The sequence below is a fragment of the Trichogramma pretiosum genome, unplaced genomic scaffold (assembly GCF_000599845.2).
Source record: "Trichogramma pretiosum strain Unisexual culture from Peru unplaced genomic scaffold, Tpre_2.0 scaffold45, whole genome shotgun sequence".
Taxonomy (NCBI): Eukaryota; Metazoa; Arthropoda; class Insecta; order Hymenoptera; family Trichogrammatidae; genus Trichogramma; species Trichogramma pretiosum.
This window is the reverse complement of record NW_019641665.1, coordinates 224,943-250,863: the sequence shown is the minus strand read 5'-3', so window position 1 is coordinate 250,863 and position 25,921 is coordinate 224,943. Positions and strand designations below refer to the sequence as shown.

The following is a 25,921-nucleotide window of genomic DNA, read 5'->3' as shown; positions in this document are numbered from 1 at the left end:
TAAACACGCATGGTTAGATCATTGCTTCGAGTGGCGATGCGTATAACGACGCGATTTCACGCACTTATACATGATAATCATATGCCAGTATAATATACGTTGACGCGTATGCGAGAAAAAATTGGCGCGCGCGTGCCATTGCATCAAAGCCAAAGAATATATCGGATTGTTATTCGAAACAAGGCCACGCTGTGAAATTGAAAGACGAGCCGTGAGCAAAATCAATGTCCCATCTGTTCATGTATATTCGCCGCTGTGGAGATTACAGCATTCGAACCTCATGAATATATAAATTTGCGCGCTCGCGCAATGATTTATTAGAGCTTGTGGATACGCAGCTAATGTCCGTACTGTAAATATATACAATGCCGTGTCACTGCATATATAGTTATGGCAGCTAAAATAAGCAGAGAATCATATAATACGAGCTGATAAACCAATGGGCATGATTGCAGCGTGTACGTACGTATAAGTATGGGCACATATGTACGCACATGGTCCGGCTTTAAGCTCGCGCGTGACGTGTAGCACATTCTCATTTGTATGGTAACTAGATATCTATACACCCACAGACATTTTCTCGTTACATCTATGATCTCGATAAGCTAAATATGCAGCTAACACTCGCGCAAATGCGTTTGCTGCGCGTAGTTGCATTTTGAACTCGCAGGCTAAAATGCGGCTCGCGCTACAGCTCATGCTATTTGTCGCAGGGCAAAAATCATCCAGCAGCTGACAATTAGTGCAATTAATGAAATAATTTACTCTCTCTCTCTCTCTCTCTCTCTCTCTCTCGCAGCTGTGAACATTTGCATTATCATGAGTCTCGCGACTCGCTGATTTATGAAATGTTATAATCTTGTAGACTCAAAAGCTTCGCTTCGACGAGGGTTGAATAAGAGTAAATTCATATAAACTGGCCGCTCTTGATATTTTTGGATACAGTTTTTGCACACTCTAACCTGCAATACGCAACTTTTAAGCTTTCGTGAGGAAAAAAATTCTTGCAGTTCGTACGAATATCGTTTTTCCAAAAAGATCGACGCTCGCCCTTTGGCACGTATTATGATTCCTCTTACTGTTGAAAAACCATACTTGTATCCATAGAAAATACCCTATCGATTCAATACGTATCGAGTTTTTTTTATAAATATTTTAAGAAGTAAAAAAACGATGTTATGCTTTTTTATAAATAAACACTGCATTTTATTACAAATAATTATTGAACTATTAAAAATATTATTAAAATGAACGTTAAAATGAAGGAACTTCTTTTTAATAGATTAATTCAATTTTACTTAAAATTATTAAAATTATCAAATCAAATTAAAAATTCCTTCATACGTAGAAAATTCATATGAAAAAACTTCCTTTATCCGCGCATTAATTTTAATGAGGTTATTTTACAGTTTTTACATTTTAAATTTAAACTCTATTCAATGGACCTTTTTGATATGAATTTAATAAAAGTATTATTTATATTTGAAATTAGGAATACATCTAGTTATGTTGCATTTATTACTAGTAACGATATTGATTTCTATGAAATCAGAAGCACCATATGTGTACGTCAATCAAAATATGTGCTTTGATTTATACAATTATTTGTACTTTGACACTTGCAGATTTACACATGAAGGTACTGGCCATCTAGTGGTGGAAGCAAACGTTAATTATGGTTGAATTTTCAATTATGATTGAAAATAAATCAGTATTAAAGCATTCATTTTAATATCTAGAAAAAGTGTCATCAAATGAGTTTATTATTATTCCATATTGTAATAAAAATATAAACAAACAAACGGGAAAATTGGCATGTATTTTGATGTTGCATGTTTGTATTAAATAAGATTTAACTTTATTTATTTCAGTATACTTTAAAGTCAATCTGAGATACGCAATACTAATTAAATAATGTTGGACCGATATTATTTTATTTTTTGATTGTAATATTACAAAGACCGTATATTGACGGAAGAATAGTAAGTGAATAGTTCAGTAAAGAATATATGGATGATCTAATGAAAAAGTATGAATGATCACTGTACACGCGTGTATAACATATGGAAAATCGGTTGATAAAGTCCTAATTAAGTTTTCGAATAAAATCTTCTTCGTCAGGGCGAAACTTTGGCTTACGCCATACCTGCTCGCTCGACGATGGATTTATAGATTTCGCCGCTTCTTCGTTTGGAATAAAATTTTCCCATCTATAGGTATGCTTCGTACGTGCGCAAGCAACTCTACCTTAATTACTTTGCTGGTAAAAAGTGTCAAAGTGCCAATCTCATAATCGAGCGTGTAAAGTTTCGAGATAAAAGTTTTTATTTTTCGCTCTCTCTCGGTCGATACTGATTTAATTGTAAAATTATGACACAGAGAGACATTAATGATTTGGTAAATTCAAAAATCGAAGGTTTTGTCAGGGTTAGTAGGGGAAAAATTACCAATAGCAAATTGATGCCTCTCGACGCGCGTAAACCAAAAACGCGCGTCGTGCGCGCTCCGCACCAGCGTAATCAATAGGAAAGCTTCATTTGAATATTCATTGGCGCGCGCGCGCACCGGCAAAATTCCGCACGTGCCTATATTTTCGTATAACTACATATATATACATGCGCAATATACATGTATACTCGGGTGTGGAATACCCGCGTGGAACACGAGGCAATCGTGCCGTTAGAAATTACATTATTCGTGCTACTCGCGTGCGTATGTATTAGTCCAACTTCTGTGGTCTCCGCATTGGCTGCCGTCTACTACTACGGTTTACTCACTAGATACATGACTACGTGAGTACGTTCGCAGGTAATAGTCAATAGTTCTGTATATTTATGAGGTCCTCGGGTAAATATGCAGGCGATGACTGTGAATCCAGAGGAGCGAAGATTTGGTCGGTCATTAGGTAAGAATTGGTCTCCAAAACTGCATAAGCTATAGTTACAAGTAGTTATGTACTGTTGTGGCGTGCAATTCATTAGGGTCGATATGAAGAAAAATTTCACCTAGAAATTTGTTCCAAACAGACCACCACTAAACAATACGAGTACTTTTGCATTTTTGAAAAGTTCACGCTCTGGAAATAAGGCAAGCATAAAAAGCTCTCATTCTGTGTAATCAGACTCCGATGCCAGCTTTTTCTCCTCTCCCCCTCCTCCTAGCAATCAATCTCCTTTTATGCTGTGCCACGTCTGTTACACGCTACTGCACCTTTTTTTCTTTCACACCTAAAGATTACGATGATCAAAGTTGTTTGCCATCGAAGTATGCGTATATACATTCATATACTATCAGAAGGAGGAAAAATCTTAGTGCCAAAACTATATTGCAATGATTGATCCTTACTATTAGTAAAATTGTTCCTTAATTTCAACATCGTGATTAATTTTGAATTTTACTCATTGTAATTCCAAAGGTTATTATTAATATAACATTAAAGATGAAATATGAAAAAAACTCTTGAAAATTTTAATAAAAATTCAATGTTTTTCGTTAGTTTTTTTGAAGCGAGACTATAAAATATAAATTATCTTGCTATAAAAAGCTTAAAAAAAATATTGCCACTTATTTTATATGAGAGCCTAGTTCAATGATCGGTTCATGCGTACCTATTCTCGAAATTTTCATCAATTTTTCATTCAATTTTTCCCTTCTGAGAACGTCTTTCTTTGATTACATAAAATGGCGTTAATTCATTTATGTAAGTCAAATTAAAATCCTGCTTTCAATCCACAGGCACGAAACGATCCGAATAGAATGATAAAAAATATTTATGCAAATTTTTCATAAATCACGTTTGCGCAATCTCTTTAAGCCCGATTGTAATCAGTGTTCACGCGAACGTGAATGTAAATCCTTTTCGTTCGAACATGTTTTATCGTTGTTTTTATTTTTTTATTCGCGAGTAAAAGCTTTTTTTTGTCACAAGTTACAATCGAATTAACGCATTTTAAAAATGTATTAACTCATAAATAATACGTAGAATTGACAAATACAGCAGTGAAATTGTAATTGATCGATTCATTTTTGACGTAACAAGATTTGAGTTATTTTTTCTATACAGTGTCATTTATAAGTTTCTTTATTAATTCGAACTCGTTCTCATCTTTTTACTTGGTGGCATTATTTGAGTTTGAGAATATGTAAAAATTGTTTCTTATTCGATGTTTTTAAAAAGGGCCTCGAACCGCGCATTTATATTAAAAAATATTTTTCATCTATTGTTATGCTTATGCTTGTTAGAGTGGTGTAACTGCAGTCTTAGATTGCATTCGCTGCTACATTATGAAAGATGCTTTTATTCCTCTAAAGACAACTTGCTTGCACTGGAGCCGTTGTATATCAGACAGCCATTACGTAATTTTTTTTCCTTGACAAATAAAGCGTAAGCAGCAAAAAACATCAATGAAGTTATTTTCCAAACGGAATGAAAGCATTCGGCTTGCCAAGCGAGGGTGAACTGAGAGCTGTAATGCCTATGTATATGTAAATCCGACATTTCAATGGTATCTCTTTGTATAGCGGCGAAAGAGGAAAGAAAATTTTGTGGTTGTGAGATTTTAAAAGCTTGAAGCTACGCCCGGCAGACAAGAAGTGTGTCTGGTATCTTTTGAGAAACTTTTATGTGTGGATATGTTAAGAAATGGATAATAATTTTTTTACCTCTACAGGCAGTGAGAAGGAGGAACAGTAACCAGGGAGCGGTCAAGCGTTTTTGATTTACCATCGCCTAGGGAGTACATTTTTTTGAAGAATATCATTGTGTGAAAAACATTTTATAAATGTCAAGATGACTTATGGTTGTTTGAAAAGAATCAAATGTTGGTATCTGAAATATTTTTTTGAATATTAATTTCTCTTACATTATATTGTAACGCAATTATTTTTCAATTTATTAAACTGGACTCTTGATACTTTCTTGACTTCGTAAACTGCCTGTACTGATTCGAAAGTTAGTAATTCGATATGCAAACGTTTCTATTCGACAACATAATTGTTTATTCCTGAAAAAAGTGGAAAGCTTCAAATGGGATATTATTATCTAAAGTTTTTATGAAGGAAGAATTATAGACGTTCATTTGTATGTTTTACAGATAAGAAATTTTCAGTGTTAGAAAATCTCAAGAACTGATAAGCTGCAATTGAATTTCAGTAATTTCAATTTGCATGAATAAAAAATCTAGAACTAAAGGCCATTTATATTTTCAAGTATAAAAAGAACCGGCTAGTTAGTTATATACATGAGTTATTAACCCATTATCGACCTGATTTATTAGCGAACTTTCAACGAGAAGAAAGAAATATTTAACATAACAAAATTAATAATAGTTTGAAATACTATAATGTTTTTCAAGAAATTGAAAAATATTTTTGTGAAAATTTTCACAAAATTACATAGGTTTACATAGGGTACTCGTATGATTGCAAAGTATTTATTTTTCCAAATTTTTCAAGGCTTCGTATCGTCCTAAAAAAATTATGTTCGTTAAAAAAGGGGGGTTTTGGCTTCAAAAGGTGCGTTCACGAATCCGAAAAAATCTGAAAAAATTTAAGGTTACTTTTTTCAATGAAATAAAAAACAAACAAAATTTTCAGATAGGTTATTGCATCCTATCGCCGTATCTGGACTTTTAAAATTGTCAATAATTTTATTTGAAGGCCTGAAGCACTCAAAAAATCTGAAAAAATTTAAGGTTGTTTGAATTGTTAAAAAAGTACCATCATGAATTTTTTCAGATTTTTTAATATCTTCAAAGCTTCAGAATAAATATAGATAGAAAATAGCGTTCATAGTGTGGGTGGGGAGTAGGAGGGGGGAGGGGGTCCAACATTTTTTTAGCCCTTTTTACCATGTACTATAACATACCAAAAGCGCGTCAAGATCATACTTTGAACATTGGGTATTGTTCTTGAAGGTCCTAGGAAGCTAAAAAAATGCGGGAACATGAGATTTAAAGATAGGTAATTTTTTTCTGGCTACTTTTGTGTTTTAGGGCCCGAAAAGTCATATTTTCGCGTAAATACGACAATTCACTCAATTTCTAAGTGGCTGAAAAAGTATCAAAACTCATTTAAAAAAAGTGACTGACCACTCCATTCGATAGGAAATTTTCTCAGCTTTCCGTTGGTGATATCAGATTTTCCAAAATATTCAATTTTCGTAAGAAAAAATAAAAAAAAAACCATAAAAAGCTATTTTTCGTACTGATTTTTTCAAGATATTTAGCTCGGCATGTTTGGTGATGATTTTCTCGGTGAATATGCAATGTATCGAAAAATCTAATGCTACTATCGAAAAGCTCAGAAAATTTCCTATCGCATGGAGTAGTCAGTCCCTTTTTTAAAAGAGTTTTGATACTTTTTCAGCCACTTAGAAATTGAGTGAATTGTTGTATTTACGTGACTTTTCGGGCCCTAAAAGACAAAAGTAGCCGGAAAAAATTACCTATCTTTAAATCTCATGTTTACACATTTTTTAGCTTCCTAGGACTTACAAGAACAATACCCAATGTTCATATAATGCGTCCAACGAAAAAAAATTGTTCCGTTTTTAGTCAGAAAATTCGAAACTAAATTCCGGAATTGCTCATATACTGATATTATTTGTAAACACTTGTTTGCCAAGGAATTTAGCTCTTTGTTAGTGACTGAACGCTCGTATAACAGTGAGATGACCTCGCGTTCGTGATAGCTGCTTGGCGATACTTTCCTCTTCTTCTACCTGAGATTGACCATACGCAATTATGTACACACTATATAGGTGAGCGTTAATTCTATCCGGTCGGTCCAACAGAGTAGTGGAAAGTGTATAAGCAACGAAAATTCCGGCATCCCATCGGATAGAATTACCACTCACCTAGTGTACACTTGCACGCGTTGTTTTTTCAATCTAGTTTCTAGTTTATAAATATGTAAACAATATCATTCTACGATATTGGGATAAAAAAATCGTTTTTGAGTCGATCGCAAAACTTTCATGATTAAAGCCAGGATTCCTAATGGGCATTATAAATTATATATGTAATAAGTTTCATAGTGTCAGTTAAAAGAGTAGGCAGAGACTGGGCTAACTGGGACTAATCTTAGTCATTCCTTTAGCCAAATAATGTCAAGGTACGACCCTACAAATGTCAGCAAACCATCAATCGATTACAGAATGCCTTATATGACTCTCTAGATTTATCTCTTCAGCACCACAAAGTCTCAAGAACGACCTGCATTACAACTTGGGCAATTAGGTGCTGCCCTTAAGATTCACTCGTTCAGCTTTGTCGTGAATCTAAGCACGCTGTGTTGTTTGGCTAAAATGCCCAAACAACACACACTGTTTTCGCCCGATAACACGACGAGCATTTTACTAACCCGTGCAAACAAATATTCGCTCATAACGCTGTACATTTCTTACAGCATTGTGTATTATATCTCAGTCGAAAATCATAATAAGCTACAGCGGCTCTCGTTGTGTTCACCGTTATATTAGGCCTGCAAAAGACCTGCCGCGATAAAGCCTCGCTTGGAACTCTATCATAAGGCATATTATTAATAAAAAAGGTAATGTGACGAAAAAGATGAGATAAAAGTAAAGTTAAAGCGGAGAACTAGGTGGCACATCTGATGAAAGGTTTGCGTGTCAGATATCGCGTAGACTGCTTTTATGTACAAGAATACCCATCATAGGAACGTGACAAACACGCCTTTTCTTCGGCAGGCGCACGTACAGCCTCGTACATATTATTACGCCTTGACTACGTAGTATCTTAGAGAGTACCCTAACTTTTCATTTTTGCTTGAATTTCTTTCCACCCATCGTATCGAACAGGTCGATGTGTTGGATACACGATTACGTATTTTATCTCCCTATTGAGCGAAGCAAGTCCTTCGCTTTTTTTAATGAAAAATGATGGAGCTTCATTAAACAATAAAAAAAAACGCTGGCTTAACTTAAAAGTTGTCCCTGCGTGCCAAGAATTTTCCGTCGAGGGCGGATTGAGCCAAGGGATCAAATGAATGTGCCAAACTAAATCCGCACCTGGTAATCATCTATAAAAAGTCTAAGGCATACTGGACTGCTGAAAGGAATCGTAGCAGTAGTTTAAAATAATGTCAATGAAGTTGGCTAGTTTAGGGCATTTTAAATGCTCTGAGCGTGTGTATCCTTATGAAGTAATTGAATTTCCTTTTCGAATGCTGCGAATTATTCGAAAGGATTAATTAGCTCGTCGTTGCTCTAAGCCTTCGACTTCTGGTTTTTAATGAAACGATGAATGAGGCGAGAAAAAAAGTTACGACAACAAAATGTTCTTCATCAATAAGAGCGTTTAACAAAAGATGCGGCTCATTATACCGTAGCGCAAGGCAACGAAACCACCAGCAATCTCACGAAATTGACCATCATCGCTTGGATATATACGGGTGTACGGCAGTATGGTACGGCGCTCGAGCTTTTGCGTCGCGTCGGAAGGCAGGTCGAGCTGCTGTTGCTGCTGCTGCTGCGAACGAACGAAGGGGAATCGCGCGAGGGGCAGGCAGGCACGTCCTTGTGATTCTGTCCCGATGACGGTGTGAAACGCTTTAAACGGATTATCTGAACCGTATTAAATACGATGTTAGCCAGCTGTGAGCTTTGATCAATTCACATCCAATCTCGCGTGAATCATTTGCGTTCCGCGCGCGCGTGTGTGTATCGTAGCAGCAGCAGCCGCTGGACAGCCTGCAGATCGCCAGCTTTTATATTTCAAAGGGAGCCTTTTTCAATTTAGCTTCACCTTAAACACTTGGCTTTATCTGCCCTCTCCATTTTGTTTTAATTTTTTTCGCGAGAAATTAAGAGATTCGACGAAGCGGCGCTCGATATGATATGCAGGCGGCGCAACGCGAACGCGAATAAAATTGAACGTTAGCGCGCCGTATAGCCGTAGAGGCGAGGAGGGCTGCTCTGCCGCAGAAAAGAACTCCGCGCGCAGAAGCTCTCTCGCAGCAAGCACGCAGGCCATTTCTGAATCATCCTAAAATACGCTGCAGCAGCCTTAGTCCCGTTGGGAAAATACTCCCGACCGCACACTGAGGAGTATACTTTATAGCTTGAGCGGCTCCAGCGTGACTATAATACTTTCTCTCTCAGACTGCAGCACACCCCACAAGCACTGCTGCTGCTGCTGTTCCTTCTCCTGCTTGTATTTATAACGCTGGTGAAAAGGACTTGCAAGGGTTATATAAAAATATAGAATATGAGGCTGCCGGTTGCCGAGGCGGCCGTTGTGAAAAAAGCTTATATATACGACTGCCTTGGCCTAGCTATTGATGGAGTATTTTTGCCTTTTTTTCTCAGTGAAAAGATATTTCAATAGTTTATATTCTTGATCGATGCTGTGTTTTGAATTTTAATAAAAGCCAATGAATAATCGAACTGAAACCCCACTGCTATTTTCTTGTTTGCATTCATTTCGTCACTATGTCTCGCATTGCCGAGCATGATATAAGAAAGCTCAAAATATTCAGAAACATTATGGCGCTGTCGTGTTGCCACTGCAATCTCTATGATATAGACTTATGCGCGAGTTTTACATATTATAAGCTAATTCGAAATTCCTCAAGGTTAGACTGTGCACATTTAAATAGCGAGCACACAGCGCGCGCCGGGTTCTGTTCGCCTCTAAATGTATACTCGTAATGCGTAAGTCTGGACAGAATATGCTAATTATGCTGATGAAGCTACGAATTTCGCTTAACGTATACACGTTTGGTGCTCGCATAACGCGATGTATATAAGCGGGCGTGCTAGCTCGGATCAGGCGCGATTCAACTCGGAAATTGACAATTGACCAAAAATGTATCCTCAGCCGCACGTATTATCTTTCCGCGCGTATTTACGCACGTGCGTGTGCGGGTATAATGTGACGAATGCCTAGCTCTCTTCATTGAAATATATATCATGAAATTCCCAATTTTGCATGAAATATCAAATACGCTTATATAAATATCAAGCGTTGAATATTCAAAATTAACATAATCCCAGAGCGCGTGTAGTACGAGCGCGCGCCGAGCTTTTATTTTAATGCAAAATTACAACAATGGACGAGTACGTATATTTGAAATGACAAAAAATTTTAAAACATCAAAAGCTCGTATTGTTTCGCGATCCGCCATTTTACTGAGGGTTCACAATAATAACGAGAGGCTCGTACAAAAGCGCGCCAGGCTACATAAAGTCGGAGCTATGTATTGTGGATTGTATAGGTGTGTACACATAAATACATACATAGAAACGTGCGAAGTGGCACCTTTCCGAGTCAGTGATCTGAAGATCACAAACAAACCTGCCTGCAGTCTATATATAACTCGTGTATATAACGTGCCTCGCTCATCGTCTGCACGCTTGACAGACCATAATTCGAAAAATGTCAAAGTCCCTTCTCTCGCGTCTGCATCGCGTCATCCTGTTTTATACCCATTAGAGGCGCTGCGCGCCGTGCGCGAAACACCGAAATGCAACGAGCTGCACGACAGCAATCTCTGTTAAATGAGTCTCAGCTGCTTTGTCTCTGCGTTCGCAAGTATTTATTTTAATCGACAATTGCCCGGGCGCGTGCAAGGCAAATTTTGGTCCGCAAGGAGCGACGAATTAAGGGCCAAGTATCAGCAAGACAGAAGATAGAGAGAGAGAGAGAGAGAGAGAGTCTAGCACACTGCAATAATGCGTACACACCGAGAAGCTATAATTAGATAGTTAGAGTCGTACACAGATCAGGAAAGTGAGGCCACTAGATCCGACGAGCGGAGGTGCACGCGAGGTCAGATTTGGCATTCCAAGAGCGAGTTTGGCTCTCGGGAAACTTGTTGTTCGACACGCGCGCGCGAGCTAGTGAGCGAGCAAGCGACTGGCCAAACTTCTCTTGCGCTTATACATCGAATAATCCCAAGCTCTAGGCGTGCCGCGCGCTCCTCCTCTGCAGAGCTATATATACACGCGTGTGTATACGTACCTATAGCGTCTTCGAACGTGGTGCGTACTACTACTACCTGTATAGCAGTCAACTGCCGAGCTCGGGTAACGAACTTATCTTCGGGATATATAGCGATGCCGAGCTCCAGCGCTCGCTTCTCCCTGTCATGTATTGAAACGTCAAAGTAGTTTCCAAAAGATGTATCTATAGAATACACATACGCGTCGACGCGAGAGCGCAGCGGCAAATCGTTTGTAAAACATCGTGTTCGTGTACTGCTTGCACGATGCTGCGGTGAAATCACGTATATAAGGAGGAACGCGCTTTCTGCGCTACACTTTTTTCTTCGCCTCTCTCTCTCTCTCTCTCTCTCTCTCTCTCTCTCTCTCTCTCTCTTCTTTGCGTTCAACTTTATTGTGGCTTTGAGTTGGCTTCGAGTCTGCGACGTCGCAAACGATGTTTTACAAAAAATCATTTACAAGTGGCGCAAAAGTTGCCAAGAAGCAAAAAGAAAAAAAAAATACGAATAGAAGGAAGAAAGAAAATTCCGTGAGAAGATCGAACATTTCTCCCCCACACTTAGGCTTTATGCTTCTTTGACTCATTCATATTTCATTCATAAACGGCCAAATTCGCCAGCTTTCGTGGCATTAATTAAAAATCTCATTAAATTCTTGGCTGTTGTTGTTGTTGTTGATATGATCCTACCTGTAAGCAGATAAACTAATCAACTCAGCTTATTATCACAATGAAATTCAATGGTTTAATGCGAGCGCTTAATAGCGCGTTGATCATAGCCAAGAGTCTAGAAAATAATAAATCGCTCAGGCTTCCGGAACGAATAAAGCAACAATTATAATTATATTTTTGCGTATATTCTTCTGAATGCAAGAAGGTAATAACTGAAATTGTAAGAATTCATGTGACTTAAGAAGCTACCTCTATTTTCTATTCAAACGACTCGTCGGCGCGAAAACACTTGAGTGTCTTTGAGCGAGGAACGTTGAACTTTCAATTATTTTAATGCTTCTCGGAAACTTGCAAAAAAAAATCGCTATCCGGGCCACCCACCCCGCCGACCCTTCACACGCTCGCTCGCACACCTACTAGTAAACATTTATGTATACGTACACAGATGAAGTAAAATAACACAAAAGTAAGCGCTGCACGCTGCGCCAGGAGGAGATGAGCCTCTTCGCGTGACTGAAAAAGTTTTTTCTCCTTTTTTTCTGTAGACTATATAAGCATCGCCACTGCTGTTGTACCGCGAGCTGATGGCCCTATTTTTTGCTGTCTTATATTCTCTTCCTTGTCTTGAGCTTATTTGATATATATAAGACTATTTGAAAAATAAGAAAAATACCCTTTCTATGAAATGGCAAAAATACTCCTCTGTAAAAAATATGAAGTCTACTAGATATGAAAGTCAAGATTTAATGCTATTTTATTCTCATTTTTGCACATTCAATTCTGTGATATAAAAATCCAAACAGAAGAAATTACTCCGAAAAGGAAAGCACTTATTCCAATTCATTCATAAAACGGTAGTCGCGGATTTTCTGTTACTTGTAATGAGTAACCTAATATGACGTAACAGTTCAAAATTGGTGCGTTGTGTGCGTGCGTAAGTATTTACTCTGACGAAGACACTTTTTTACATAAAAACATATCGTGTGTAACGGTCCGGAGGTTTGCACAGTATGCTAAAGGAGTCAAATAGTAAAAATGTTTAAACAACGATATAAAAATTGAAATATTTAGATTTGGTAATGAAAATTATATCATCTACGTGAAAATAGAGGAAAGAGATCCAAAAAGTTCTCGATACGTGTGGAGTTTTGAGGAGAAAATGTTCAATTAGTTTTTCAAGATTTTCTTTATGGTTCTTTTCTTGGATAATTTGTTTGTGACATTTTTCTACGGTTTAGTTTTTGCAGCCACCATCTACTTAATCTTTGCAAAGTTGATAAGAAGCAAAAAAATAAAACCTGCAGAATCGAAAAATATGTGTCAACTATGTGGCCACGTAACGCTAGAACTGCGTAAGAAGCAAGAGAATATAACGCGGTGCAATTGAAGATTGCTAAAATGGATCGATAGATATCTTGTTTCCTCACGTACTTCGCTTTACGCTTCCACTACATACAATCATGTCTCTACTTTTCCTTCTTGCTTCTACTATCATCATCTTCTTGCAGCTTTATATCTATACTATTCTGTACCTTAGCTATAATATTCAACGATGAGGAGAAGCGCAGGGAGAAAAGAGAGAGAGACTCCCTAGATATTACCAAGTCATCCATGGTATTCGAAGGAAAACTCGTGTACATTCGCAGTGACAGTGGGTCATCGAGAGCACACGTAAGTTTGCTATGCCATCTCAAGTCGAGGCGTTGAATGTCGTTTTATGAGCTTCGACTATACGTACAGTTTCAAGACTCGCAAGAAAGATATCATTTTTGAATTTATTTAATATTTTCGTTGCCTGCTTTATATATTTCTCTGGTGGTGCTGCTAACCTAATTTTGCTATCAACTGAATTACGTTAAATAATGCGTTAAACTGACTCACCTTTTAATTGTAAATTCTTTGGAATTTTTTACTGCAGTTTCGTAAAATGTATTTGCGATTCTTTTCGACTGGTGACACGTCGAGATGATTCATGGGACTTGGAAAAAAAAGATTTTGATGAAAATTGAAAGAAGAAATTGGGATAATTTAATTACTTTTTTGAACCGATTTTTTATCCATTTATTTGATAAAGCAAATAACTAATTGTTTATTATAAAAACAATATTTAAATTTAAACTTTTCCCGAACATTTTTTCAAGATTTAACTAATGCAAAAAGATCATCAAAGTTAACAAGCGGATCAAAATAACCATTAGACGAGTGAATTTATGAGTGACAGTGCCAGCTGATATCTTCAGCCCGATTGTTTTGTGCAATTTTTCGTAGTTACGGACTTTCGTTAAAACTATGCTCATACCAAATATTTTTCTAGTCCAAAATGCTTGTACATCAAAGGGCTAAAACTATAATAGTAAAACATACAAAAAAGTGTCTTTTTTCTCCAAGTTTTTGACTTGAAAAATGGAAGACTTGCTTTATTGTTGTGCATGCAAAAAAATAGGCCAACAATCACCCGTACTTGATGTTAATATTTTCCCTCGTTCTCTGTAGAAGGATTTCATTCAATCTCGCAGGTGTTAATGAAATAATTTACTTTCAAATCATTGCTCAATCCAATCCATGTTGAAATCGGTAAATTTTCATCCGCATAATAGTATAATAAAGACTCGGGTTCCTTTAAAGATACTTCAAAAGTTTTCCCAGCCGATATGCATAAGTAAGTTCCGAGGCCTTCAGCGGAATAACGCAGTGTAAAAAACCATTTTATATAGTCACGTGCAGAGATATAGGTTTATGCCCAGAAGCGTGAATCGAGTTTAACGCCTTAGTTAACTGCAGCGTAGTCATTCTTAAGCAAAGTAAACAGAGTAGTGTAACTTGAAGATGCCACGGATAGACTTTGATGACTTGTTGAATTTTTACAAGAGAAAAAAAATCTACCTGGAAAACAAGCATTTGTCAAGAGATTTTAAGCTACTTGACGCTTTAACTAAACTGAAATTTTCACAACTTCTTTAGTCAAAGATTCCAATTGAGTGAAGTACTTAATTTGATTATTCAGCAGTAAATTAACGATACTATAACTTTGAAAGATATAACAAACCCATTGTTTTAATAGGGGTCAAGACTTTATTCCAATAATTAAAATCGAAGTGCAGCACCCATAAATATGATATTTTATGGTTATCTAACTTATTTGATTTATAGGTATTTCTCTCTAATAAGCACTAAATGGTTTTTGACTTGAAAATGGTTTAAAATCAAATACACGAAACATTATTATTAATTTAAAGAGTATCAAACAAACAAGAAGTCGAACTGATTTGATTTTTGAAGGCATTTCAGCTAAGAAGAAAGATTTTTTCTGACCAGTTTGCTTGAACGAGTAACTTTGATCTTTAACAAGCGATGCATAAACTCTTATATCAGTAAAATAGTTTGAAGCGTGCGCAACAAGTTTAAGAGCCTATAAAATAGTGCGTGCTCGCGCATTCATTGCATCACATGTCCTTGCATATACATATGATACATAAAATGCTTCATGAATACTTATCTAATTTTACGCAGCTGCAAACATCTTCTGTCACACAAAAGAACCACGTGGACAAGTAAATTTGCCACTTCTTTGTCTTTGGTCGTAACAGGTCGTAACGTTTGAAAGCTTGACCACTCACTGCCAGGCTCTGTGTGAACTCCGTGAAAGCTGTCTGCGTGACAAATGAAATTTTTTGTTTCGCTGACGCCATCGTCTCGTGTCCTTTAAATGTTCGCATATCTTTTGCACCCAAGCCACATTTTTGCTTGACATATTTATCGCGTTAGGTGTCAAATTTTGATGACAAATGTTTGGCTAAAAAGTTTTTCTAATTATCTTTGATGTTAGGAGCTCGTCAATCTCCATTGTAGCTCAGCACTGAATTCGCACCGGTGATTTCAACCTAACAATTTTCCCTCTCATCTTTCATACTTTATAAATGACAGATTTTTCTTACCTCCAAATTCATTAGCTATCTTCTGTTATTCTGTACAAGTACTTATATTTACACCCCAACATAATATTTTATTGTATAAATAATTTTAATTTCACCCTATACAAGAAAAATACCCTATAAAATTTTTAATTAAAAATTTATTTCTGTGTTTATTACTTTGTTTTCTCATAATACTATTTTTAATTAATTATTATTCAAAATTTCAATGATCTGTTGAAAATTAATATTTTTACTCGCCCTTTAAATTTTTTTTCGATCTCAGCTTCCAAAAAAGTAAATTCAAAAATTTTTAATACATTTTCAACGTAATGTAGGAAATAAAAATTCTTGGAATGACAATGATAAAAAACAATTTTTAAGAAAATGTATGTTTATATGGGAGAAACATTTTTAAAGATGGTGGTGGTGACGGTTTGATGGTGTGTCAGTACCTGTCTTGTTATAAAATATAACGTACTTACCCGAGTCGCATAAAATAAGAAGTCCTATAAGAATGTGGATTTAGCGTCTGCGATAAAAATATTTTTTGCTAGTTTCAGTCTACTAATAGGTTAATAGAAAATAAAACGATATTTAAAAAATATTTCCTAATAGCAGACATATTTTTAATAATGCAAAACACGTTTAACAATGGACTATTTCTCTGCTATAAATTGACCCAATGACATCGAGAACATGTGATGCGTGTAATATCAATCTGGATATGGTCAACTATGTAGGATCGTTATCATACAACATTTATAAGGAAGACCCGTGCGCAGTTTCTGTAATCAACTATTCACACGCATATACATGCACGAACGTATAGGTTTATTGGTACTCGCGTTGATTGAGAATTTCTTGTGGTTGGTAGCGTACATGCCAAGTGTGAATAATGGCATAGTACTCTAGGGTTGTACATAGTGGCCTTGTATTATCGATTTGTACGAAAGACATATCAATAAATTTGTTCAACTCTATTAATACTTTAAACTTTCATGAATTAAAAACAATATCATGATATTAATTTGGTTTCAGGGTTGCAGGATTCTTAATTGAATAAACTAAAGAACGCAAAACCAAACTGAACCGTTCAGAAACATATTCTATATTACTCTCATTACGAGAAAATAGATAGGAGCAGAAAAATATCGATGAGTTTCTTGATTTAATGCCATCACTACAGCTGGAAGCGATCTCGATTTCGGTAAGTGTATTATCCAGCTATGTTGTGTTTGTCTCATTTTTGTTCGACTGATGTTTTTTTAGAAAAAAACTCTCTGATTAGTGTAAATGTAAATTTTGTTATCAGGGGTTCAAGATGAATTTCAAAAATCATTCCACTGATTCAATCTTGTTGTAAACTCGCATTAGATTGATTCCTAAAATTCCAGATGTTTTTTAAAACTCCTGACTTAATTGATCCTCAAAATATCGTGGAAGTTTTATTACAAGTAAATTTTTATACTTCTCAAAAACCAATACTATTATACATCCAAAAATGTTCAAGAAATGGTAACCACATCGATTCATTCCTATGAACTTTTTTATTTTAGAAGATATCATTATTCTGTCACTATGTAATTTCATGAATAGTGAGAAAAAACACTGCAAATTTATGAACAAGCTTGCTAATTAAACTTTCTAATAATTAGTAAATATCTCCCTAAAAACAAATGTCATACAATTTTTATCAAGTATAACTCCTTGTAAATTTATTCAGAATCTCCCAAAGACTTCTTATCATGAAAATTACCAGGGAGTGAGTAACATTAGATATGAGATTCCGCAATAGATGAGGAAGATTCAAAATTATATCACATTTTTAAGGTCATTTTGAATACCATCTAGTAACATAATACATTTAAATTTAAATATAACCATGGATGACTTGTAGAACTGACGATTATCTTAATTATCAATTTACAGCAAAAAAATTTCAACTACCAGTATGAAAGTTAATCATATTAAGATGTTATTTACGTTACCAATTATAGACTTGAACAATTTCTGCTTGCGCGAAACTTTATAAGCATAACTTAGCAAATTTACAATTCTAAAATCGAAAAATTTCCACTGAAAAAGGAAAACTAACTCGTTTCAGCTAGATTATCCTGGACAAAAAGCATCAGAATATAAGAAAGTGCGTTGTTCAAAGGTACCTGTAGTCTAGAAAACTCAGCGTGGCGAAAATAAGAATCCATCCAACTTCGTGTACCGCATCTCATTCGCTACATTAAGCATACGAAATTTAATTAAAACTTCACTTTTCTCTTTCTTCTCTTTTCTCTGTTTCAAACTAAACTCTTTAACTGTTTTGTGCATAAACACACACACACACACATACGTGCTAGTGTGTATTTTATAGATATTTCTCGCAGCTAGAATTTACGAGAAAATTATTCCTTAATGCGTTATTTAAATATATTTGTTGAGGCATGCTAAAAGGACGTTAAAGGAAATTAAAAACAATAAGTGAGCCAGTGGTACAATTATTTTTATTCCGATTGTTATCATCATTGTGAAGTTTGAGAGAATAAATTATAAAAGAAGAAAAAGTTTCCGTTGAGAAAGATGTAGGAGGAAAGTTAAGGTACTCTGCGTGCAGAGCAAATTCGTAGACACTTGGCTCGAAGAACGCACGGCTTTAAGATGGAGTTAGAGAGCTCTGTCAGTTTTTATAATGCTCCGGGAAAAAATTTGTCACGTGACGACTTTATATCGGAAAAATTTACTCCGAAATTTTCCGTAAAAGAACAAAAAAGAATTTGGAAGATTTCATATCGATCGGATTGATTCGATATATCACGAGAAAATTCAACGGGTTCGAGCATTAGTTGAAAAAATTTCATTTGCAAATGTCATCAACTTTTAGTATTGTAAGCTAATTGTAGTATTTATTAGCCATGTCAAAGTTATCAAAATTGATAAAGCGATAATTCAAAGCGGCTACTCTGTTCTAAGAGATAAAAACTTGTGAAAATGTCGCTATCTATCCTAGAAAGTAGATTTAATAGTGAGTAGCCTTGTGCGTGTGTCGAGCGTTGCAATAAAGTCAAGTAATACACAAGTTAAAGCTTCATCGTTTAGGCCTGAGCTGAGAATATTTTACGATATCGCAGAGTGAGCGGGCCCAAGGCCTTTAATGAGCTATCTAGCCGTAAATTTTACAGCCTGTGCAAGTTCAAGACTCGCTCCCGATGTACTGCGTACGTAATACATTTTCCCTATAAAGCCACATATATACAGCAATAGCAGCAAGCGCATACAGAGGATATAATGAACGATTACTGTATATAAATATGTATATAAAAGCAGCTGGGGCAGCAGCTAGCAGCCCGAGTAGCAAGTTATCGGAAGAATATCGAGGATATAGCGAGTAATTTGCGATGTAGAGTAATAAAGTTTAATCAAGAGCAGCGCGTGCTGCACGATAAAAATGAAAAAATATCTGTACGCGCTGAGCAAGCGCAAAGAAAGCTGCTGCCGGCATAACTAAGTCAGTTTTAACACCGCTGAGGCCTCTCGCGCGCGCCTGCCCGCCCGCCGCGCTCGCTGCGCATACATATACCATACTGTTTGAGCCTACCACGAGCTCTAATGCGAATGTATTGTCAAGTTGACGGGAATTAACTTCTCAAACTTTCTCAACAGGCGTTATGCTGCTTGCTGCGCGCGAATATTAATTAAAAGCATAATCAAGACCGAGGATGGAAAATTAATTGTCTTTGCCCCCGCGGCCGCTGCCACTGCTATAACGCTGAATTGGTCGCACAAGAAATGAAAAGTGGAAAAGCCGTAGAAAAATCTGGCTGCATGTATACTTTCAATTAAGGGAATTAGGGTATCAGCGAAAGTTTGTCTTCGCATTTTCTGAAATATTAGCTCAATAAGCGGGGGTACTTAGCTTATACCAAGAGGCAAACTCATCTAGGATGATTGCCGCAATTTAATTGATATAATATTCCAATAAAAATTGGAATCATCTAGATTATTGCAGATGTTGAAAATGTCATTTTATCTTGCAACGAAAGAGAGTTAGAGAAAAAGATCAAAGACAAAAACAGTTTCTCATGGTTAACTTTTCAGACTCTGCTGCATTGCGTATACCTTTCCTGTCTTTTACTTCTATACAAGAGATTATCGCAAGCTCAACGCTTCGATGAGTAGAGATATCGTTGACCTTAATTTTCTTACTAGCTTTTCGACTTTATTGGTAAAAGGGAGTAAGACTTTCAAACCCTAGGACGTGATGAACTGTGTTCTTGAAATTGTAGCTATTCATTAAATAGTCAACTTTTAAACATTTAGAAAGAAAAAAGTAGTTTTAGTTTATTAATTTATGAAAACATTATCTTGATACTAAATTCCTTGATTTCTTGCAATCTACTCGCGTTTGGGTATATATATACATCAAAATCAATCAGATATGTAAAATATTCTAGAAGAAATTATTAGGGGAAGATATTAAAAAACGAGTTAACATTTTTTCATTGATGATAAATTTTATTTCACCATATTTTTTGAAAAATTTTTACACTTGCAGCGTCGTGAAAATTTTTTTTATACTTTTCCGCGCATAGTATGATGTATAAAGCTCTCACGAAATAAAGGCCTGTTCTATACGACAGAAATATTCATTTGGGAAAACACTTTTCATAGTAATAGTTCCGATTGTAATCTTCAATGTCGCATTTAAATATATATTTGTTTCACTTCTTCATTCATGTATATATTTATTTTAACAATTAAATTACTCTTTTGAGTATTAATACTATACTTCACACGGAGTGCTATGAAAAATTCGTTTATTTTTTGGCCCGCTCGTAGAATTTGCATAACAGCATCAATAAAAAAGTGTAACCTCGATTTTCGCTTATTTTCTCATACTCGCTTAGGCGCGCTCGCACAATATCTGCTATATAATGTCAAAACAAGAAAATCCTTACTGCGGCGTCATCACGGCGGTAGCTATATGCGCGTGAATACAAAAAAATTCTTAAAATTTCTGACCCCAATGCAGTTTTAGTGTGTCCAAAAAACTAAAAAAGATGATAATAACCCAGCGTCACACGATGAAAAAGGTTCACAGTATATATATAGGTACAGCTTCTATGCTCACTCACTCATAACTTTTTTTAATATGCTCAAACTCACGAAGATTGGCGCACAAGTGCTCATGAATTTCGCACTTTTCTCCTCTGTACGTAGTTTTTTCGCCCTTCAGATCTATCGAATTATCCAGCTCACTTAAAATATTTTTTTAATATTCTTTTGTGTCATTTTTACATTTGAATATTTTTTCAAAGCTCGGTTATTATTATATACAATCTGGTGGTACGTGAGTATGCACGTGGGCAAATTTTTTTTCAAAACTTCACCTGCCACGTTGAGATTCGATGTATTGGTATGCATTGCTGTATATAATAGTTTTCTCTTTTTCTCTTCTCTTCTCTTCCGGGTTTGCAGAACGAGGCAGCCAAAGCTTTTATCGAAATTAAAGCTTACATTTTTTCCATACGCACGTGTACGAATGGATATACATATTCTTTTTGCATATATAAAAGTCATAAATTTTCAAAGTTACGTCGTCATATTGGTTTATAATTATAATAATAAGCAAACAAAGCCCTTCGAGTGGTTGAAGCTTGTGAATGTAGTCGTAAAATACAGTTAAATTAGTTTAATTTTGATACAGAAGTTCATTATAACTTCGAAACGACTCTAGCCACTGTACAACTGAGTTTGACGAACCTATTTTGTGCTTAGAAAAATTTAGGTTCATTTCAATAATTTCAAAAATTACATCATTCATACATTTAGCTTTCGAATCAAGTCTACCGACACATGGAAACTTTTTTGATATCATTTTTCTTATCTATAGAATTTGAAAGTAAATATTAAATATAAGTATTCAGTTCAGTACGTAAGCAAAAATGCGAGCAATTGAAAAATTCATCTAACTCACCTTCCACACATTAACGTCATGAGCGTTCAGTGTTACTAAATAATCTACACTCTTCACCGATTTGATCTTAACCCGTTGCACTTGACTTGCGGAAATTTTCAACGTCTCGACGTTTTACGGCATACAAGCTCGGGAAAAAGCTCTTACTTCAGCTCATATATTTTTCTCTGAAACGTCGAACAACGATAGTGAAAACTATTTTCATCCTTGACGCATGTACACATGCAAGCTTAAAAAAATCTTCTTTAGCATTCCTTGCGAACAGCGTATTATCATATAATGTTATTTAATGGGGCATGAAAATTCTCTTTTCTTACAGAAGTACCATAAAAGGTGCGCTTGACACTATACCAAGCACCGGTGATATTAAAGTACCATCAATGGCTACGAGATACGCTCTACAGCTCTTTTTTCTGTGTAAGTCACATGAAATATTTTGTGACGATTTTTTAGTTTCATTATCATACATTTTGACATTCATGTTACGGCTTGATGAAAACATCTAATCAAAAAGTATCGGCCATCTTTGTTTTTCAGTTTAATCATCAGTGAAGAGAAAATTTCTTGTCTGAAGATTTTCATTAGTAGTATTGTTTGTTAAAAAATGCAGTTACGGACAAATCTAAATGTTCACATTTGCATTTTTTACCATTTAACTCGTACGTTTAAAAGTAGCTTCTGTCGTAATTTGACGTGTGATACCCTCCGTACTCATTGAAAATACGAGTTTTCAGCTTGAAGAGTCGCACTTCAAGTATACAGACGAAAAGTGAACTTACCTGGATGGATTTAAAATGTTTTGGTCACTTTTTTCATACTTAGTAAACTTTGAGAAAATCTTAACTTTTTATAAAGATGAGTGGCACGTTTTTTTTACTATAATAAGAAAAAACATTGCCAGATTTTTCGTAAAATTTGAATGGATTGGAAATAAAAACAGAAATGTTTGAGTATCTAAAATACCAAGATGCAAAGGACGCACTTCAAGAAAATTGTCTATGACAAGTGATTCTTGAATGGTTTTCGAGAAATTCGATTGTAAATAAACACAACCACGACTCTGCGAAAATTTCACCCCTAATGTATATAGGCGTAACACGTCGAGAGACAGGATATACATATATATAATGCATGAAAAGTATGTGTATACACGACGTCGACGGCATTTGAAAGAGACAAGTGTTGTTCGTCTTGCATATATAGGATAAGCGTTGGCTTGGCAAGAAAAGCAAGCAGGGTATATATATCGCACACAAAGACGGATACCCGAACCAAGAGAAGATGTATATACATACGTAAATCTTTTCTTACGAAAAATCAGCCTGTCTGACTCAATTTATATACCACATTCGCTAGATACATTTGAACAATTTTCTGCTCTTACCACTGACATTAAAATTCTTTAAACTTATACCCCTCGCATACAACCAGGGCCAACCTCAGAAAGAAAACATTTTAATAAATTTTTCATAGACTTAATAAAGGCACATTAAAAGTGTATTTTTTAAAAAATAAATACTTAAGAAAATTAAAATTTTATTTATAATAATTTTGAGCAAAATGTATATTTTTAATTTTTTTCTTAATTTAATATTTTAACTAACATTTTTAAAAATAAATGTTTGTAGATTGTTACATTGTTAACCAATACAATTTTTCTTCGGATAAATTAACAATTTAAAAACTATCCTACACATGTTTAATAATTCAAACTTTATATTCGATTTTTAAAAATATATCGCCTCTACAGGACCCTAATCGGGATAGGACTTAGGTTCAGCACAATACCCATGACCAAGTCTTAATATCAGATACTTACCTTTGATATTAGTTTTCTGTTGGCAACGTGCTCTCTCGAATCTTAGCTCTCTTTAGGTAAAGCAGTTTTAGTTCAATGCAAAGTAAAAAATTTTTTTTTAAGCATTATTTCTGTGTATAGGTATGCTTCAGCGCATAATCATCAATAATGATAATTAAAATTATGATTTAGATTCATGGCCTCCAACGAATTCAGTTTAAACAACAATAATGCAACAATAATAAAACAATAATAAGTGCACAGTTATAACAAAGCAAAAAAAAAAGAATTAATAAAGTTTACGTGGAAAGCTCACAAGTCATAGTAATGCTTACAATCATTTCTGTATGAATACAAATCGATAGTTTAAAAAGTATAATAGATATTTTCTGACTGCGTGTCTACTTGAAAGTATATGCGCTTGTAAGGGTACATAAAGCATACTATGTTTACTGAGGTATTTGTGCGATAGCACGAGAATCCTTCGAATTCGGCTCTATCCATGCTTCATGAAAATTAGTTTAGTCATGGCAAGTACGTTACTTTATCTCGAGATACGCGAAGTATTGATGTTCTTCTTTACTGCCAATGGCTTGTAGTCCACTTGAAACCTCTCAAAATTAGCCCTGGATAAGTTATTCGGAACAATGAAGTATTGTTATGAATCATCTCAAGCGTAGCTTCAGTTATGCCACTCGAGGCGAGACCCAGTAGTTGGAATAATCATTATCACTCGGGAATTTTATCCATCGCTACGAGTAAATACGAAAATCTCAGCGTGAAACTCAAAATTTAAAACTCGTTCGGATAACATGGAAAGACAAACAATATCAGTGGTCGCAATATACTTCTCGCGTTTACCAATAAATAATAGTGCTCTTCATCTCGAGAGACCTTATCGGCGTATTAAATCGGCGCTGCGCACCTCGTTCATATAATCTTTATACAGGCTGAACCAATAACTCAGTTGAGTTAGCTTAGCTTGCGACTCGGATATATATCGCGCGCTACATAATACACGACACCACCACCGAGATGCGATGCGTGGGTATGTGTGTGTGTGTGTGTAAACGAGTAGGAGTACATTTAATGCATCAGTCATTGACAATCTTGTCTAGTTTCGCTTGGCTGCAGTTTTGTTTACCTTTGAGATCAACTACTTACGTCTGCACATATACACTGCGATCGATTAATTATTATCGCTACACGCGTGTACACGTGATATTATTCATGTATGCCCTTGTGCTGTGCACTCGCGCGCGCGCGCGAGAGAGAGAGAGAGAGAGAGAGAGAGAGACTCTCGACGAAGTTGGCGCGCAAATTTCCTCGAGGGGATATCGCCTCCCGCGTAGCTACAAACGCGCACCTTTGCTTAAACAAACTTGCTCTGAATTTCAAGGACTTCTTTCGTGAACATATATCCTACTATCACAGAGATAAATCCGGCTTGGGTGATTATCCTCATAGAAATAAAAATAATAAATAGGATGACATTCATTGCACGTACTTTACCAATTTTTGAGAATTGCATCAAGTCCATTGAGACTCCCGCATTTTTATCAAGCGCAATTTCACCGACGCAACGCTGTTGAGGGGGGCTTATTTGCAATTTCAAGCGTATTTCATAATGCATTAGATCGACGCCGAACTAAATCGAAGAAAAAACAAGATCATCTGTGACAACAGCAAGATTATCGAAAATCGATCATGCCCTACTATGTACATTTATGCGTTTATAGGAGAATGTAAGTTGGATGTGGGCAAGCTTTACTTGATATCGTACATTACAAGTGTTACCATCTTATCTTCTGCTATATGATATCTTTTTTGAAGAATAAAAGGTATATATAAGCGGGCACGTTTTTGTTTAGCACATATTTCTAGGTTTATATAGCATTTTTAGTTTCGGCATCAGTTCCTATTTAGTATTCATCCATATTATACCTTTGAGCAGACTTCTATGACAATGGAAAAGGTAATGACAGTTTCGCAATAACGTTTTACTTACTCACTCACTTACTTACTTACTTACTTACTTACTTTTGATTTAACTTCATGGACTCAATTTTTGCTATACATTCAATTACATTGAGAAAAAAATTGGAATAATAAGTAATAAAATACTATATTCTGTTGCAATTGATGTATCATCTCTAATTATAAAACTTTTTGTTCTAAAATTTTAAAAAACATTACTAACCAAATGACAATGATTGCTATAGGCATTGCAAAAAAGTTATATAGTCAACGAAAATTCATCAATGAATAAATTATGAATTGTTGGCAAACAAGGATTTTTAGAAAAACTTGCAAGTGTCAAGATATTATTTGGAATTACTTTATACGAATTTTTTACACAGCTCCTAAATATTTTTATTACGAAAATTATAATCGTGCGTTACAAAACTTTCTATAATCTCACTTTTTACAAAAATTACTTCATTACATTGTAATTTTTGTTACTTTTAAATTTCACTATAATTTCTCTCAATGAAGGTAATGACGGAATGTTCGTAAATGAACAATTTTTTTATAAGACTTTGAAATATTTAATAACTTCAAAAAATTTTGCTCCTGATGCTACACTCTCTCAGAAAATGCTTTTAAC

At 35.4% G+C, this 25,921-nt stretch overlaps 1 protein-coding gene across 2 annotated transcripts in view; it reads left to right on the top strand.

The window, feature by feature from the left end:
* LOC106650148 (titin homolog) overlaps positions 1-25,921 on the top strand; it is a 99,995-nt gene that overhangs the window by 50,128 nt on the left and 23,946 nt on the right. For both annotated transcript variants that reach the window (XM_023460264.1, XM_014368051.2), the window contains exon 4: positions 16,586-16,754. The gene's annotated coding sequence lies outside the window, so the exon portion shown is untranslated. The remainder of the gene's footprint in view (positions 1-16,585; positions 16,755-25,921) is intronic.